The sequence below is a fragment of the Pan troglodytes genome, chromosome 12 (assembly GCF_028858775.2).
Source record: "Pan troglodytes isolate AG18354 chromosome 12, NHGRI_mPanTro3-v2.0_pri, whole genome shotgun sequence".
NCBI classification, from domain to species: domain Eukaryota; kingdom Metazoa; phylum Chordata; class Mammalia; order Primates; family Hominidae; genus Pan; species Pan troglodytes.
Genome location: NC_072410.2, coordinates 81,756,372 through 81,772,656, shown reverse-complemented (window position 1 = coordinate 81,772,656; position 16,285 = coordinate 81,756,372). Strand labels below are relative to the sequence as shown.

General features: G+C 35.3%; 1 long non-coding RNA gene across 2 annotated transcripts in view; it reads right to left on the bottom strand.

Moving 5' to 3' along the window:
• Positions 1-16,285, bottom strand: part of LOC107973442 (uncharacterized) — a 1,262,479-nt gene that overhangs the window by 275,781 nt on the left and 970,413 nt on the right. For both annotated transcript variants that reach the window (XR_010149143.1, XR_010149144.1), the window contains exon 5: positions 13,253-13,307. This is a non-coding gene — a long non-coding RNA (uncharacterized LOC107973442). The remainder of the gene's footprint in view (positions 1-13,252; positions 13,308-16,285) is intronic.

The window sequence follows — 16,285 nt, the reverse complement described above, 5'->3', positions numbered from 1 at the left end:
ATAGAAAGTTGTTTGTTTTTCAGGCCAAATGAGTAATAAATGCATAAATATTTGAAACAAGAACTGTAATCAGTTCACGTTGCCTTGTATTAGTCTGTTCTCATACTCTATAAAGAAATACCTGAGACTTGGTAATTTATAAAGAAAAGAGCTTTGGCCGGGCGCAGTGGCTCATGCCTGTAATCCCAGCACTTTGGGAGGCCGAGGCAGGTGGATCACAAGGTCAAGAGATCGAGACCATCCTGACCAACATGGTGAAACCCCATCTCTACTAAAAATAAAAAAAATTAGCCAGGCGTGGTAGTGGAGGCCTGTAGTCCCAGCTACTCAGGAGGCTGAGGCAGGAGAATCACTTGAACCCTGGGACGGAGGTTGCAGTGAGCCGAGATTGCACCACTCCAGCCTGACCAGAGAGCGAGACTCCATCTAAAAAAAAAAAAAAAAAAAAAAAAAAAAAAAAAAAAAAAAAAAAAAGCTTTAACTGGCTCTCAGTTCCGCAGGCTGTACAGGAAGCATGGTGGGGAAGCCTCAGGAAACTGAATCATGGAGGAAGGGGAAGCTGACACGCTGACACATCTTACGTGACCAGAGCAAGAGGAAGAGAGAGAAGGGGGAGGTGCTACATGCTTCTAAACAACCGGATCTCAAGAGAAGTCACTCACTATCACAAGAACAGCAAGGAGGAAATTTGTCCCCATGATCCAATCACCTTCCCCCAAAGCCCTCCTCCAACACTGGGGATTACAATTCGACATGAGATTTGGGCAGCAACACAGATCCAAACCGTATCATTCCTCTTGCAGGTTGAATGGAGAGTGTTGAGATAGAACACTGGGAAGATAGCTAGAGATTACTAGTACTCGATTTTCATTTTTAGCTCAGTTCAAACATTTTATTAATATATGGTTCTCATATTTCACATATTGGTCAATGTATTAAAGTCTTTAGAGCACATAAGCCTCCAGGGAAAAAAAAGAAACCCAAGAAGTATGAGATGTGATTCCTGCCTTAAGAGGAAACACTGTGAAGAGAGTTATATCGCAGCACTATTTAAATAACAATGTATGGATTTTTTGACACTTTATTTAGATTCAATATTACACCCATGTCCTAGGAGTTCTTTTTTAGGCGGAGGCATCACAGATTGGCAAAGAAAGACTGCTATAATTAAATAAAATCTTTCACCACTTTTGCAGCACTAGAATGTGAGATTCACTTACAGATGAAGTTTTTGAGAGTTAAATAAAAGCTATTCTGCAGTCGTTTTGAATGGTTATTCAAACTCAGTTGTATTATTAATTTATGATATGAATATTACCATTTCAAGATAATTTTTCTCGAAGAATAATTTATTTTGTAATAGAATATGTTTCAAATGTGAAACAATAAGCCCAAATGCTTTTTAAGATCGTCAGGTAACCATTGTAATTTTTGTAATCTTTTTAATATATTTTTAAATTTTTGCAACTTTTTCTATATAATTGTATCTTCCTGACACATCTAAACCACTCTTGAACTCACATTTAATTTAGTTTCATATTGAATATGTTGCCCATGGAGAACATAGAAAGGCAAGAATTAGTTAATTCAATATCTCCCTGGCATTTTAGATGCCCTTACCTCTAATTTGTAACTATCAATTATTAAAACTAATACAAAACTCTCATAAAAATGGTGAGAAATGAGCATTGCCTACATAATCCATTTTCACAGCTCTTTTAATATTATCTCACAGGAAAGATTATATTTCTTTGGAATTCCTGTTCCCTTTTCCAAAAGTGGATAAACTAATAATTTGTTAAGTCTCACACAAACTAAAATAAATAACTCATTTCTTTAACTATAATTTCCACTGATGTTCTTACTCAAGATTTACTACGTAGTTACCATATTGGTTTTCTACACACAGAAAACTCGTGTTGTTAAATCTTGATCAACAGCAACTTTTGACATATTTAAGTGAGGACATGACTCTCTTTCCCTGCATGGTATGCATCATATGAGAGCTACTGTCTGAATATTATAGGGCTTGAAAACAGAGTGAGCATGATAGACAGAGAATGTTTAATAAGAACATGATTCTGAAATGGCTTATAAAATGTGAGAAGGCATTTGATTTAGAACCTCCATAAGGAAGGGACAAGTGTAATCTGGTATATTGGGCTCAGGTGTGCACCAAATTGTGGAGGCAAATATTCGCACTACAAATACAATAGATAATCTGTCTATGGTATAGGTATTTTTGTCCAAAACTTAGTTGAAATAAAGTTAGAGGCCTTTGATTTTATACTGAGAACAACATGCAACCATTCAAAGATTCATCCAGCATCCAGAACTATAGATCTTCAGAAAAATACAAAAAGGCAAGGCATGGTGGTTTTTGCCTATAATTCCAGCATTTTGGGAGGTCAAGGTAGGAGGCTCACTTGATGCCAGGAGTTTAAGATCAACCTGGACAACATAACAAGACCCTGTCTCTATAAAAAAAAAAAAAAAAAAAAATTAGCTGGAGTTGGTGGTGCGCAGCTATACCCATGTAGTTCCAGCTACACGGGAGATTGAGGCAGGAGGATCAACAGAGCCCAGGAAGTAGAGGCTACAGTGAGCCGTGATCTTGTCTGTGTACTCCAGCTTGGGTGACAGAGTGATACCCTGTCTTAAAACAAACATAGAAAAAAGCAAATGATAGGAAGAAAATGTGTTAAATTTTTTGAAACCCTAATAAGAAAACCACATTTTCCTGTCAGAGTGAAAGAAGCTAACTTAAATGAAGGAAATTTTGACTTAAAGACAAATCTTTTCTACAAAAAGACTAAAACTTAATTAGTGCTATTTGAATCATAGAAGTAGTCCCATCATTCATTCTCTCTGGTGATCTCCAGGAAGATGACATTTATAAGAATGATGAAAATTACCATAGTGGCATGTGGCGCCAAAATAAAACCAGGTGCAAAACTTCTTTCCGCAAGAGGATCTGCTGCTTAGCATGTGGTCTCCTTGTACATTTGTCCTTGGAGAACCACAGTTGAACTGATACTTTTGGAAACCAACTGCATTTTACCATTGCTATTTAAATAGGGTATAGCTCAATGTGGAAATGAGATATAGTTTTTACTTAGTTTCTAAGCCTCTCTGAAATATTAACATACAATCTGATAGGCAAATCTGTTTATAATGCCATGTTTTTCTTTAGATATTTCTACTTTTGAACCAGAGATGTTCAAGTAATAATTTTAAGCAATTGCCGAATAAGAATATATCATAAGGAGATATTCCCACATCATAAACGTTACCTTTCAGAGTTTAGCATGCCTTAATACTGCTTGTCTCAAATTGTGCTCTAAGAATCCTCAGGAATTTTAATGAAGTCCTTCACAGCTTCCCTGGAGGGAGACCGAGGGACTTGTGGGTAGGATGAGAGGCCTCCAGCTTTCTCTTAAATCCATTTTGGCTAGAAAAGTCAGGACACCTTTCATGGAGCCCATACTTCTGATTTCTTGCGAAGAAACAGTACTCCTTAAGATAGTACTGCCTTAAGAAGAAAAAATTACTTTTTCTGCTTTATAAATGTTTTTCTGAACTAACGAGACAGAACCATTGACATAGTGTGCTTTTTAAAAAATACCTCATTTTATTTCAGGTATTCTCTGGAGAGTCAGTAAAAACAAAGACTGAAATGTTTCTTTTCTTATTGTTCCTTTCCACAATACTATGAAATTCATCTTCTCCAAACCTGTCACCACTTCTTATAAACACTAACTTTTTTTTGAGAGAGAGTGAGAAAGGGGACAGACACAATAAAAAAGATGGTCAGTATGAAAAGAAGTTCACTATAGTTGGCTGTAACTCTAACGTAATAACACTGCATTTGAATTAAGAAAATGATCTTTTCATCTAAGGCCCTTGTCCTAGTGATAAAACTGGCAATGTCTCGAAGAGGTAGATGATTTTTAAGTGACATTAGGTGGGGGGTACAGGATGGCAAAAGAAAAGGGTAGCAAAAACGAAAAAAAAAAAAGGAAGATCCAGAGAATGGATTCTTAAGGAATAAAATGCAAACGCAAGAAGAGAGTCACTGAGAAGATGAAGGTTTATAAACACTTAGAAAAAGAGAGAGTTGGCAGATTGGTAACATTTCCAATAAATGAGAGTCCTGTCATGTGGGGGTGGAGGGAGGTAATATCTGAGACTTCTTATTAAAGTGTTACAGTTCCAGTACAATTTGGTTTATGTGCTTGGCAAGATAATCAGAACTCTTAACACGTGAGTAGAACATTGAATGCCATTCAAAAGTTCAATATTTTTTTTTAAATGTACTTCATCTGTGAAGGAAAATGGGATATTTGGAAGTTAATTTGTGTGTATGTGTTTGTGTGTGTGTGTGTTTGGCATCTGTTCTTCTCTCAAGTAATAACTTTGAAGATAGCGTAATTTGGGGATAAGCATAATGTGCCTTAGCAAAGCAGAGAGAGTCCTTTGAAAGTGAGTTTAGGGAATCAGAGAGGATTTTCAGCTTCAGAAGGACATAAACCATGCAAATTAGACTTGTGTTCTTCTTTCCACAATAGCCCCAACTTTATCTCTCCATCTAAAAAGTTTCAGGATCCTTCTATCAGTTAACTCTTGTACATCTATTCCAGTTGGTATATACTACACACATATGTAGACACAAACATGCATACATACCTGCATCATGTTATAAAAGCAATGGCCTGTATCCTTTAAAAACTCCAGTTGAAAATTACATGCATTATGAATAATGTGTAAGTTATTGCTATGGACCGTGTCAGTATCTCCCAAAATTGTCAGAACCAATTTTACCTTCCTTCATTTCAAAGATTACCCCAGGCCTGCTTTCATGTAGTAATCTCTCCTAGAAAATCTTTCTCTTTTTCTACATATCCTCTCTATCAAATGCATTTGAATTTCCTGAATTTTCTATATTCACTGGAAGCACATTCACACAAAACCACACATTATCCCTGACGTCCCGTGGTGAAAATCATGATGTTCTGCACATGTTTGGCATGTCACCAAGGGTTTTGACCCACCGGCTGGCACTCCAAGCTAGTGAGCTTCTTGGGTAGTTCTTCCTGCAGCAGAAGCATGACTGTTAAACTGATACTGTAAAATAACTTTTCTAAGGAAGTCTGTAGTGCCATAAATATATTCTACTTGAACTGGCTAAATTGTGCTTCTGACAGTGTTTTTCCGCAAGATTTATTGTTTTGTTTTTGTTATTGCTGAGGGTGGGGAAGAAATGAAGACGTGGGAATATGTCTTGTGAAAATATTCTGAGAACTCATAATTTCTCTATGGGTATGGCCCTTAGGCATATAACTTTTCCCTAAAAGAAGGTTCAAAATGTAATAATTTAATTTTCTCTTTCTGCATCAAAAGGGCCCTCTGAGCTAAAGAATAGAAAAATCTCATCAAATGATGGAAAAATTGTATTTAATTCATCAAATTATTTCATGACCCATTTTGGGTAGGTGAAATCACAATTAAAACTTAATGGGGAAAAAATGGATTTGTAGCTGTAAAAAATAAAAATTCTTAATGATAGCCTTTTGGCATTGGTCTTTTAAACCACGTAACACTTTCCGTCACCTAGGAAATTTAGATCTGTCAGCAAACTCCTTTGGCTTTTCATGAAAATAATTTTGCTAATATCCATGGACTCATTAAAAAGCCTTGTTGAAAGCACAAATGATCTTTTTAATAAATCAGTGCATTATCCTAAATGTAACTTATGGTCTTCCTTTTTTGGGGCGAAGACATTAGTTTTAAAAAGAAAAAGAAAAAATGTAAAATGAAAAGGCTTGTAGGTCAAATCTTTTTGTAAAGTCTCTATATTACTGTATCCATGTAAGACATATTTATGTTCTTCATTTGCATAATACTTTTTCAAAAAGAGTGAAGTAATTGGCCTGAGTTGTTTTAGACACATTTATATTATTCATTTTTCTTAATGGATTCACAGAATGTTTGTTACCTTTTTCTATGCTGTCTTATATAAAGAAACATAGTATTGCCTATGCTTAGGTTAATTCTACAGATATTTTTTACTTTTTAGTTTTTGGATACATTATATTTGTACATACGTATAGGGTACATGTGAAATTTTGTTACATGCATAGAATGGACAATGATCAAATCAGCATATTTAGGGTACCAATCACCTGACTATCATTTCTATGCATTGGGTATACTTCTGCTCATCTCTTCTAGCTATCTGGAAGAACACAATACATTTTTGTTAATAATAATTACTCCACTCTGCTATCAAACCTTAGGATGCATTCCTTTTATTTAACTGTATGTTTGTACCCATCAACCTGTCTGTCTTCATCGCCCCCATCCCTAATCCATAATATACCCTTCTAAGCCTCCAGTACCCATCATTCCATTGTCTACCTCCATGTGATCTACTTTTTAAACTCCCACATATGAATAACAACATGCAATGTTTGCCTTTCTATGCCTGGCTTATTTTACTGAAAATAATGACTTCCAGTTGCATCCATGTCACTGCAGATGATACGATTTCATCATTTTTGATGGTTGAGTAATATTCCATTGTGTATATACACACACAGAGACACACAACATTTTCTTTATTGATTTATCGGTTGATGGGCACTTAGCTTGATTCCATATCTTGGGTATTGTGAATAGTGCTGCAGTAAACATAGGAGTATATGTATCTCTTTGATATATTCATTTATTTTCCTTTGGATAAACACTCAATAGTGGGATTGCTAGATCATATGGTAGTTCTATTTTTAGTTTTTTGAAAAATCTCCATACTGTTTTCATAGTGGCTAACCAAATTTACATTCCCACCAACAGTATGTAAGGGGTCCCTTTTCTCCACATCCTCATGAGCATCTGTTATTTTTTGTCTTTTTAAAAATGGCCTTTATAACTTGGGTAAGATGATATCTCATTATGGTTTTGATTTGCATTTCTCTGATGACTTGTGATGTTAAGTATTAAACCTGTTGCCTGTTTGTATGTCTTCTTTTGAGCAACGTCTGTTCAGTCCTTTGCCCACTTTTTAATGGGATTTTTCTTTTTTCTCTTTTTCTTTTTTTTTTTTTTCACTGCTAGGTTGTTTGAGTACCTTGTGTATTATAGGTTTTATTCCCCTGTCAGATAAGTAGTTTGCAAATATTTTCTCCCATTCAAGAGACTATCTCTTCACTCTGTTGATTGTTTATTTTTATTTTTATTTTTTTGCTGTGCAGAAGTCTTTCATTTTAATATAGTTCTATTTGTCTATTTTTGTTTCTGTTGCCTGTACAGGTATTCTTTCCTAAGGTCAGTCATGCCATAGCAGCCAAATTAGGGAGATTGCCCTTTTTAAGGTATTACTCAGGCAGTGCAGGAAAGGTAGAGAGATAAAATAATTTTCAAGTTGAAACAAAAGGTTCTATGTGATCAGATTATCTAGTCTACTATAATGTTCATATTAGCAGCACCATGTTTATCTTGTTAGCAATTTATCACCAGTGCCTTCCCATTGCCTGGGGATGGATGCTGGGTTAATGTTTGTTAAGTATATAAATGAATAAAAATCTATTGGGTATGCACCCTTCAGGGAAAGTACTGTGAGCAGTTTAAAAGGACATAGATACCATGATCCTTAAACTCAGCAATCAATTGGCATGAAGACAAACACAGTGTGACTTAGGGGCTGGTGTTCTCTCGTTTGGCATCAGGAGTGGACAGCTTGAGGCTTAAGAAGAAAGATAATCTCCAAATGTATACAGTTTTACTATTATAATTTTTATTTTTTGCATTTCCAACCATTTGTTTGTCTGGCATTCTTCCAGTTGCTTGAGCCAAAATCCTTAGAATGATGAATAATTCCTCTTTTTTGCTCTTCTGATTCATAAACAAATTATATTGGTTCCATTTTCAAAATATTTCTAGAATATTCACACCAGATTGTCTGCTGCCATCCTAATCTGAGCAATCATTTTTCTCTCCATATTATTGTCAAGTCTTCTAGTCTTCTGATTTATCCCCTGCTACTACCCTTGCCACACTCCAGTTGCACCCAGCAAATACAGTAATTCATTTAAAAAGTAAGCCTGATCATGTCACTCCAATGGCTTCCCATTCCACTCCTAGGAAGGGACAAAAATCCTACCACATGGCCACAAGGCCCTCCCTGCTCCAATCTTTGCTTTCTCCCAGACCTCCTCTCTGCTCACCTCCACTTGCTCACCATCAAACAGCCGCACTGGCCACCATGATGGTTTTCAAACACTAATGACATGCTCCTACTTTATAGGCTTTATTTTCTTTGTTCCCTTTCTTTGTTCTTGATGCAGTCACCTTCTTGGCTCACTCCCTCACCTCCTTCTAGCTGCTGCTCAAATCTCACCTTCACTCTGAGGCTTATACTACTAACACTATTTAGCGTTGCAAGTGGCCCATCCACTTCCTTTCCCATCCTCCCTAATCCTGATTCTCTTTACCCTGCCTACTCTTTGTTTTCTATAATACATACAACTCTCAAATATAATACATGTATTTTGCTTTTATGTTTGTTGCTTATTTTCTGCCTCTTCCACCAGGGAGTTATCTCTTCTAGAGCAAAAATTCTTGTCTATTTTGTTCACTGAGGTATTCCCAGGATCTATTATACCTGGCACATAGTTGCACACTTACTGAATAGTTGTTGAATAAATGAATGGCAAGGTTTTATCTGTGTCTATTCACTTCTGATGCTGCATAAAACACGGCACATGAGAGACAAAGGGCTCTGTACAGGATGAACATAAACAGTGTCTTAGTCAACTTGGACTACTGCTACAAATACCACAGATTGAGTGGCTTTAACACCAAACATGCATTTCTCATGGTTACAGAGGCTGAGAAATTCAAATTCAAGGTGCTGGCAGACTCAGTGTCTGGTGAAGGCCAACTTCCAGATCTGCAGAAGGCTACACCCTTGCTCTACCCTCACATGGGGGAGAGAGAGAGAGATCTGGTCTCTTCATCTCCATATTAGAATGTCAATTTTATCCAAATCCAGATACCTCCCAAAAATATTATTTCTAAATGCCATCACATTTGGGATTAAAATATCAACATATGAATTTGGAGGGGGAAAACAAATGTTCAGTCCACAGCAATCAGTATTCTGTCATTTTAGGCATAAAAATCTTTAAATACAAAGGAGCAAATTAATCAGCATATATTTATTGATAACTTACTGTATGTTTCACACATTTATCTACATTTCAGGTGAATACAGGAGAAACATAGAATATGGTTCTTGTCTCCAAGACATCCTCTTGGTTGCAACTGGTTAACGAACAAGTCTGATTCATATTCATCAGTAGAAGAATTACAGCTCTTTATATGACATTATGACATTGTTCACAAACTTGAATATTACTAAAAATTACTGGGGGGCTCTTCCCCCAGAGTATTTGATCCAGAAGGTCAAGGTTGGACCAGAGAACCTGCAGTTCCAATAAGTTTCCAGGAGATACAAATGTGGCCATACTACACTTTGAGAACCACTGCTTTATGATGGTGTTTCTCAATCCCGAAAGCACATTAAAATCATCTGACTTTTTTAGAGAAATGCAGATCAAAACCACAATCAAATACCATCTCATGCCAGTTAGAATGGTGATCAGTAAAAAGCCAGGAAACAACAGATGCTGGAGAGGATGTGGAGAAATAGGAAAGTTTTTACACTGTTGGTGGGAGTGTAAATTAGTTCAACCATTGTGGAAGACAGTGTGGTGATTCCTCAAGGATCTAAAACTAGAAATACCATTTGACCCAGCAATCTCATTACTGGGTATATACCCAAAGGATTATAAATCATTCTACTATAAAGACAGATGCATACGTATGTTTATTGCGGCACTGTTCACAATAGCAAAGATTTGGAACCAACCCACATGCCCAATAATGATAGAACGGATAAAGAAAATGTGGCACAGGTATACCATGGAATACTACGCAGCCATAAAAAAGGATGAGTTCATGTCCTTTGCAGGGACGTGGATGAAGCTGGAAACCATCATTCTCAGCAAACTAACACAAGAACAGAAAACCAAACACTGCATGTTCTCACTCATAAGTGAGAGTTGAACAATGAGAACACATGGACACAGGGAGGGTAACGTCACACACCAGGGCCTATCAGGGGGTGGGGGTCTAGGGGAGGGATAGCATTAGGAAAAAAATACCTAATGTAGATGACGGGTTGATGAGTGCAGCAAACCACCACAGCACGTGTATACCTATGTAACTAATCTGCACGTTCTGCACATGTACCTCAGAACTTAAAGTATAATTTAAAAAATCCGATTTTTAATTAAAATATATATATTTATTATAAGGCACTAAATGCATAAACTTATATTTAGTTAGTATGGGGTGGGACATAGTCAATTTGATAATGTCCATCCACCAAAGAATGATCATTCTATTATTACGTGACGTTAGTTTTCATATTAAAACAATTGAGCATAGAAAGACTATTCTAGGTGAGAAGGTTTTTTTATGGTGAATAAATGCATTCTATCTGTTAATTGATCTTATATATCAGCATCATTTTTAGACTTTAATTAAGAGAATAAGTTTGAGCATTATTGTCTTTTTCTCAGCTCCCATCACTACTGAAACATGTAATAGACAAGATTGAAAAGGAAAAGGCATATATCTACAAATTCAGGTATACTCTCTTTGGAAATAAATCACCTTTCCAGCAAATGTCATTTTTATTTCATTTTTGAATAATAATTCCAACAAGTATCAGGAAGATCAGCATCTCAAGATTGTAGTTCTTCTGGATTATGCTGACATGCTCAAACATTTTACTTAAAGCAGAACTGCTCTGTCAAAGTGGCTGGGTCAGACAGGTCTTTCGGAGTAAACATCAGGCTCATGTAGAACCAGCCCTCATCTAAGAACATGTAAACCCTAGTATGACTTTTCGGGATTTGTTTTATCTGGAAACCTTCACTTTTTGACAGAGGTTTTAACAGGGTGAATCTTTAGTGAGGCAGAAATCTGGATTACTTTTTCTCAAGATGTTCCTTATCCCTATGCAAAGTTTTCCACTTACACTCCACGTATCATCTCTGCATATCAAGGAAATTTCAGAATAAAAGCCATGTGTAGCTTGAAAAGTTCCTGTCACACCTTAGCCTACTAAAACACTATCTATTACGTTACTAACTGGGCCCATTGTAATTGTGAAAATCTTCTCTAGGAGGACTAACTATTCATCTACACCATCTAATCATAAAAGGGCTGGCAAATATATATATACACACACACACACACACACACACACACACACACACACACACAACTTCCCTTAACTCAAAAACTTCCTTAAGGGAAGTTTGCTTTTTGAGCTGGAACTTTCCTCTCTAAACATCCTGAAGAGACCATGTTTTATTCATCTGATATTTACATTCACACTCCCAGTCTAGCATACCATTTGGAAGGCACCGATTGAATGCAGAATTAAATTCCTACCATTCATCCTATTTCTACTTACACAAAATACATCCCTATGGTGTTTTTGTTTGTCTCATTGGAGATACTTAGAACAAATGTAATAACTCTTGAACATGAAAATTCTTCACATATTTTACGGCATCTATTTTGTTCCTATATTCTTAGTGCTCTTTACTCCAGACTAAACATCTCCAATTTTTATATATTAGGGAATCAATAATCCATACCACCTTGCCATTTGGACTTAGATCAGAGGTTCTTAAGCTGAAGTCCATAGACATGTAGGAAATTGATTGATGACTTTCAAGGAATGCCTGACATTATATACAAAATTTATGTGTATGTAATTAAGCATTTTTACTGGGTAAATATCTATAGCTTCTTATATACTACCAAATGGGAGACTGTCTGTGATTTCTCAAGGATTAAGGTTTACTTCTGGAAAGGTTAAACAGTTTGTCACTGATGATCTTCAAATGTGGTCCCCAAACTCATATATAATATTGCAGTACAACCTGAGAGAGAACAAAGGAGCTAGTATATACTGGAGTGCGAAGACTTTAGTCAAGACGTATTTTTCTATCAATGCAAATCTAGCTTCTAGGTGCCTGTATCATTTGATATTTTGAGTTAACACTAAATTTATTTATAAATGAAATCACTAACTCTTCCACCATCCTACACATTGACACCTACATATACATATATACATATACCTGTTATCAAACTGGTTTCCACTGATACTTTTATATCTCTTTTAGTGAGGAAAATTTTATATTTGCACCTGTCAAATTCAATCACGTTAGCTTGAGCCTATCATAGTCATCAACATTTTCCTGCATCTCTTATTTATTTATTTATTCATTTTTTGAGACAGAGTTTCTCTCTGTCACTCAGGCTGCAATGCAATGGCCCAATCTCAGCTCACTGCAACTTCCAGCTCCCTTCAAGGGATTCTCATACCTCAGCCTCCCTAGTAGCTGGGATTACAGGCATCCATTACCATGCCTGGTTTAATTTTTCTATTTTTAGTAGAGACGGGGTTTTGCCATGTTGGTCAGATTGGTCTCGAACTCCTGACCTCAAGTGATCCACCCGCCTCGGCCTCCCAATCTTGCATCTTATACCTCACATTAATTAACCTACGGGTTTCCAGTCATTTATAAATGTAATAACCATTACTTCTCTCTCATCTTCAAAGGTGTTGGCAAAAATGTGGACAGTTCTACACTGCTTCATAAGAGGTCTCCCTTCAGGTTTCATGAACCCATGAATCCACATTCTTTGGGGGTTTATCAGTCAGGTGCACTGGTGTGTCATACAATGGATATCTCCCCAATGTTTTATAAGACGTACCATAAAAGACTATAACACCTAAATGAAATTAGAGCTTACAGCATACATTTTCAGCAACATACAATTTGGCTGTCAACACCGAAACTAACATTAGTTTGGACAAAACTATACTTACACACTATAATCAATTAGCATACAGTTACCAACTTTTCAAAATTTTGGGTATTCCAGAATATTAACAGCTTGAGATAATCATTAAAAGGAAATCATCAATGCAAAGCAATACATTAATCCATAAGAACTACATGCTTAAAAGTGAGTATTGTAGAATACTCTAAAGTTTATTGTCTTTTAAAATAGAATATCTACAGAAATTAGTTTTTAAAGCAACACATCTTCTCCTCTATGACATGGAAACATGCATTTTAAGAAGAAAGAAAAATTTACCCACCTTGATACAATGAGAGCTTGCTGTGATTCTTTCAATTGCAGAATGAAGTTATTTTCTGTTAAAAAAAAAAAAACGCAACATATAATTCCTACATAATTATAGGGATATTGGATTATTTATTAAAAAACCAAAGTTTTATGAATTTCTCAAAAGAAACTTATTTTCCTTGTTGAATGATGCATGACTAGAATAAAAAATGATGTTGAAGAAAGAAGCACTTATAAATTGATCAAATCAAATATTTTAACTATTAAATTTAATATCACAGATAGTGAAACAATATTTATAAAACTTCAAGCGTGATAATATATAATTCATAGATGCCTTATTAATTTTAATAAGATACAGTTTGACTTTTTTTGTGTAAACTGATGATAAATTTATCCATAAATGTCAATGATTTTCTAGAGCTACAAATAAGAGAGTAGTTTGAATTTTAAGGCGTGGTTCAAGCAAAATAAAAGTGAATAATTCAATAAATAACAAATAGGCAAAATGGGACACATCATTCAAAATGTCCGTTTATTAAAAATAAATATGTTGCATGAAGAAAATTTCTTGCCATTTTAGAATTATAAAAGGACACAAAAAAACAAGTTTTAAAGAATAAAATAAACTTATTTTGAATACGTTTTATCTAAGTTTTCACGTTTTGTAAAACATGCCTATAATCAAATTAACTTTAATTGCTGTAGAAAAGAGAACATAAATTACTTCAAAAACGACCTTGGTCTTGCATAGTATATAATTTTATTTGCTGAGATGCAAAACATACATCAAGTGAAAGGGCTGTCATCCAGGTCCTTAACAAAAGAGAGAGTTGGAGGTACTAAGATAATAGGAAATAAACGGTGACGATCTAATTACATAGAATATGCTTCACATAGTTTTAGTCTGAGAAATCACTTGAACTGTTTGGAAAAGCCAAGGACATGTTTTTAGATCAAATAACACCTTTAGAGACATCCTTTTCAAGTCACATCCATCAATATGTGACTGCCTGCTTGCGTGTTCCCAAATGCATGTGTCCTGCCACCCGAAGAATGGCTAAAATATCTCCATTACCAGAGAGTCCCTTCTCTCTTCCTATTCTTTTGTCCACAGCTGTCAGAGGTGATGTATGTTTATCTGTTGTTGAATCCTACTATTACGTTAAGGGTGGAAAAGAGTGGTTCTCTGTAGGTTTTGATATCTGAGGTCATTGGTTTAATTTATTCATCATTGGATGTGAAAAAAAAAGTCATTGAAATGTGAAGAAAAAATGTGAAGAAAAAAGAGGTAATATATCCTACTGCATAAAAGTTGGGAATCTTCTGCTTTTGGTCTCACCACTGTTTTTTGTCCTTTGGAGATCAGAGGTGGCAAAAGAGACTGGAGGACATGCTTGAATAACCTGTGTAGTGGGAATGAGAGGTTTGCACCGCCCCTTACCATTAGCATGCTTATATAAGTAATTTGTGGTGGACCTAAACAATAGCATGCTACTTAGAAATAAATAATGAACTACTGTTACACTCAATAGGATGGATAAATAAGATGTGATATTTATAACAGATATAAAGACAAGAAAAAGAAGATGGGTACACAAAAATACATACTGTATAATTTTATATATCTAAGGTTCAAGAAATGGCAGAACGACTGTAATAGGTAAGAGAGAATCAGGGTTACCATGGGTGAGGAGGATATTCACTGAGATGGGCAAGAGAGAACATTTTGCAATGTCTTATATCTTAATTTTGTGGTTATCAGGGTGCGTATACATATAGAAGCTCCTTAAGCTGCACTTTACTACATCATACTTTAATAAAACAGTTTCCTAAAAGAAATATTAAAATGTTGTAGTATTGTTAAATTTAATATTGTTAAATTTAGTATTGTTATATTTAAAATGTTATATAAATGTAGGTAGATACAAATCTGCTATTTTACAATTGCTTGTGGATGTATATACCTGTTTAAAGTAGGAGTGTCCAATCTTTTGGCTTCCCTGGGCCACACTGGAAGAAAAATTATCTTGGATCACACATGAAATACACTAACACTAATGATAGCTGATGAGCTAAAAAAAAAAAAAAGAAAAAGAAAAAGAAAAACAGGCAAAAAAATTTTCATAATGTTTTAAGAAAGTTTATGAATTTGTTGAGCCACATTCAAAGCTGTCCAGGGCCTCATGCAGCCCATGGGCCGTGGGTTGGACAAGCTTGGTGTAAAGGTTCCCGGTTTTGTTTAAGCTTCTCTTGTTAACCTACCTACTTAGTTAAACTACTACCTGAAATGTTTTATATCTTATTTCTGGTTTCTCATTCATGTCCTGAATATTATCTGTCTCTTATTGTTCACTTTACTTTTAACTTAAGCTCCCTTTTTTATATTTTGTTACCTAACTTAAATATCTTTCTTGACATTTCTTAATTTGCATTTAACCGAAACTCCACGTCAGTTCAGTTCTAAAAAATTTTATGGAGATTCTGGTTAAGATTCCAGAAACAGAATTTTAAAATTCTTTCGAAGCCCTCTATTTACAAACTGGATTAATTTCTATATGCTACAAAAGCCTGTTATGTGGCCTTTGGGTTTCTAGAAAACAGTATTTTAATGATTGGGAAACCCATGACTAATAATTAAGAAACAGTCTATAGCATATCTTATAACCTTAAGAAGAAAATTAATAAAACATTTTTATAAAAGTATAATTTTTAAGAATCTTGGCATTTTAAAATTTATTTTTTAGTAAACAATTTTCCTGGCTAGGTGTGTAATTTCTTCATACATGTGAGATGCAGATAATGAGCAAGAAAGCAAGGGGAGTGGAATTTCTGCTGAAGAACCCTACAATGTATAGTATATTTCTCCCTCCCCTTCAATCACTTTCAGCTTTCACAGAGGGAGAAAAAATATATAGAAGGAAGACAAGATCCAACCATATGCTGACATTGTTGAAAGACTGTGCTGACATTTTGGTAAGAAAAGTAAGACTTCACCTCTCAGTTTTATCTTCCCAGAAGGAGAAATCATTTTTCTTTCCTCATG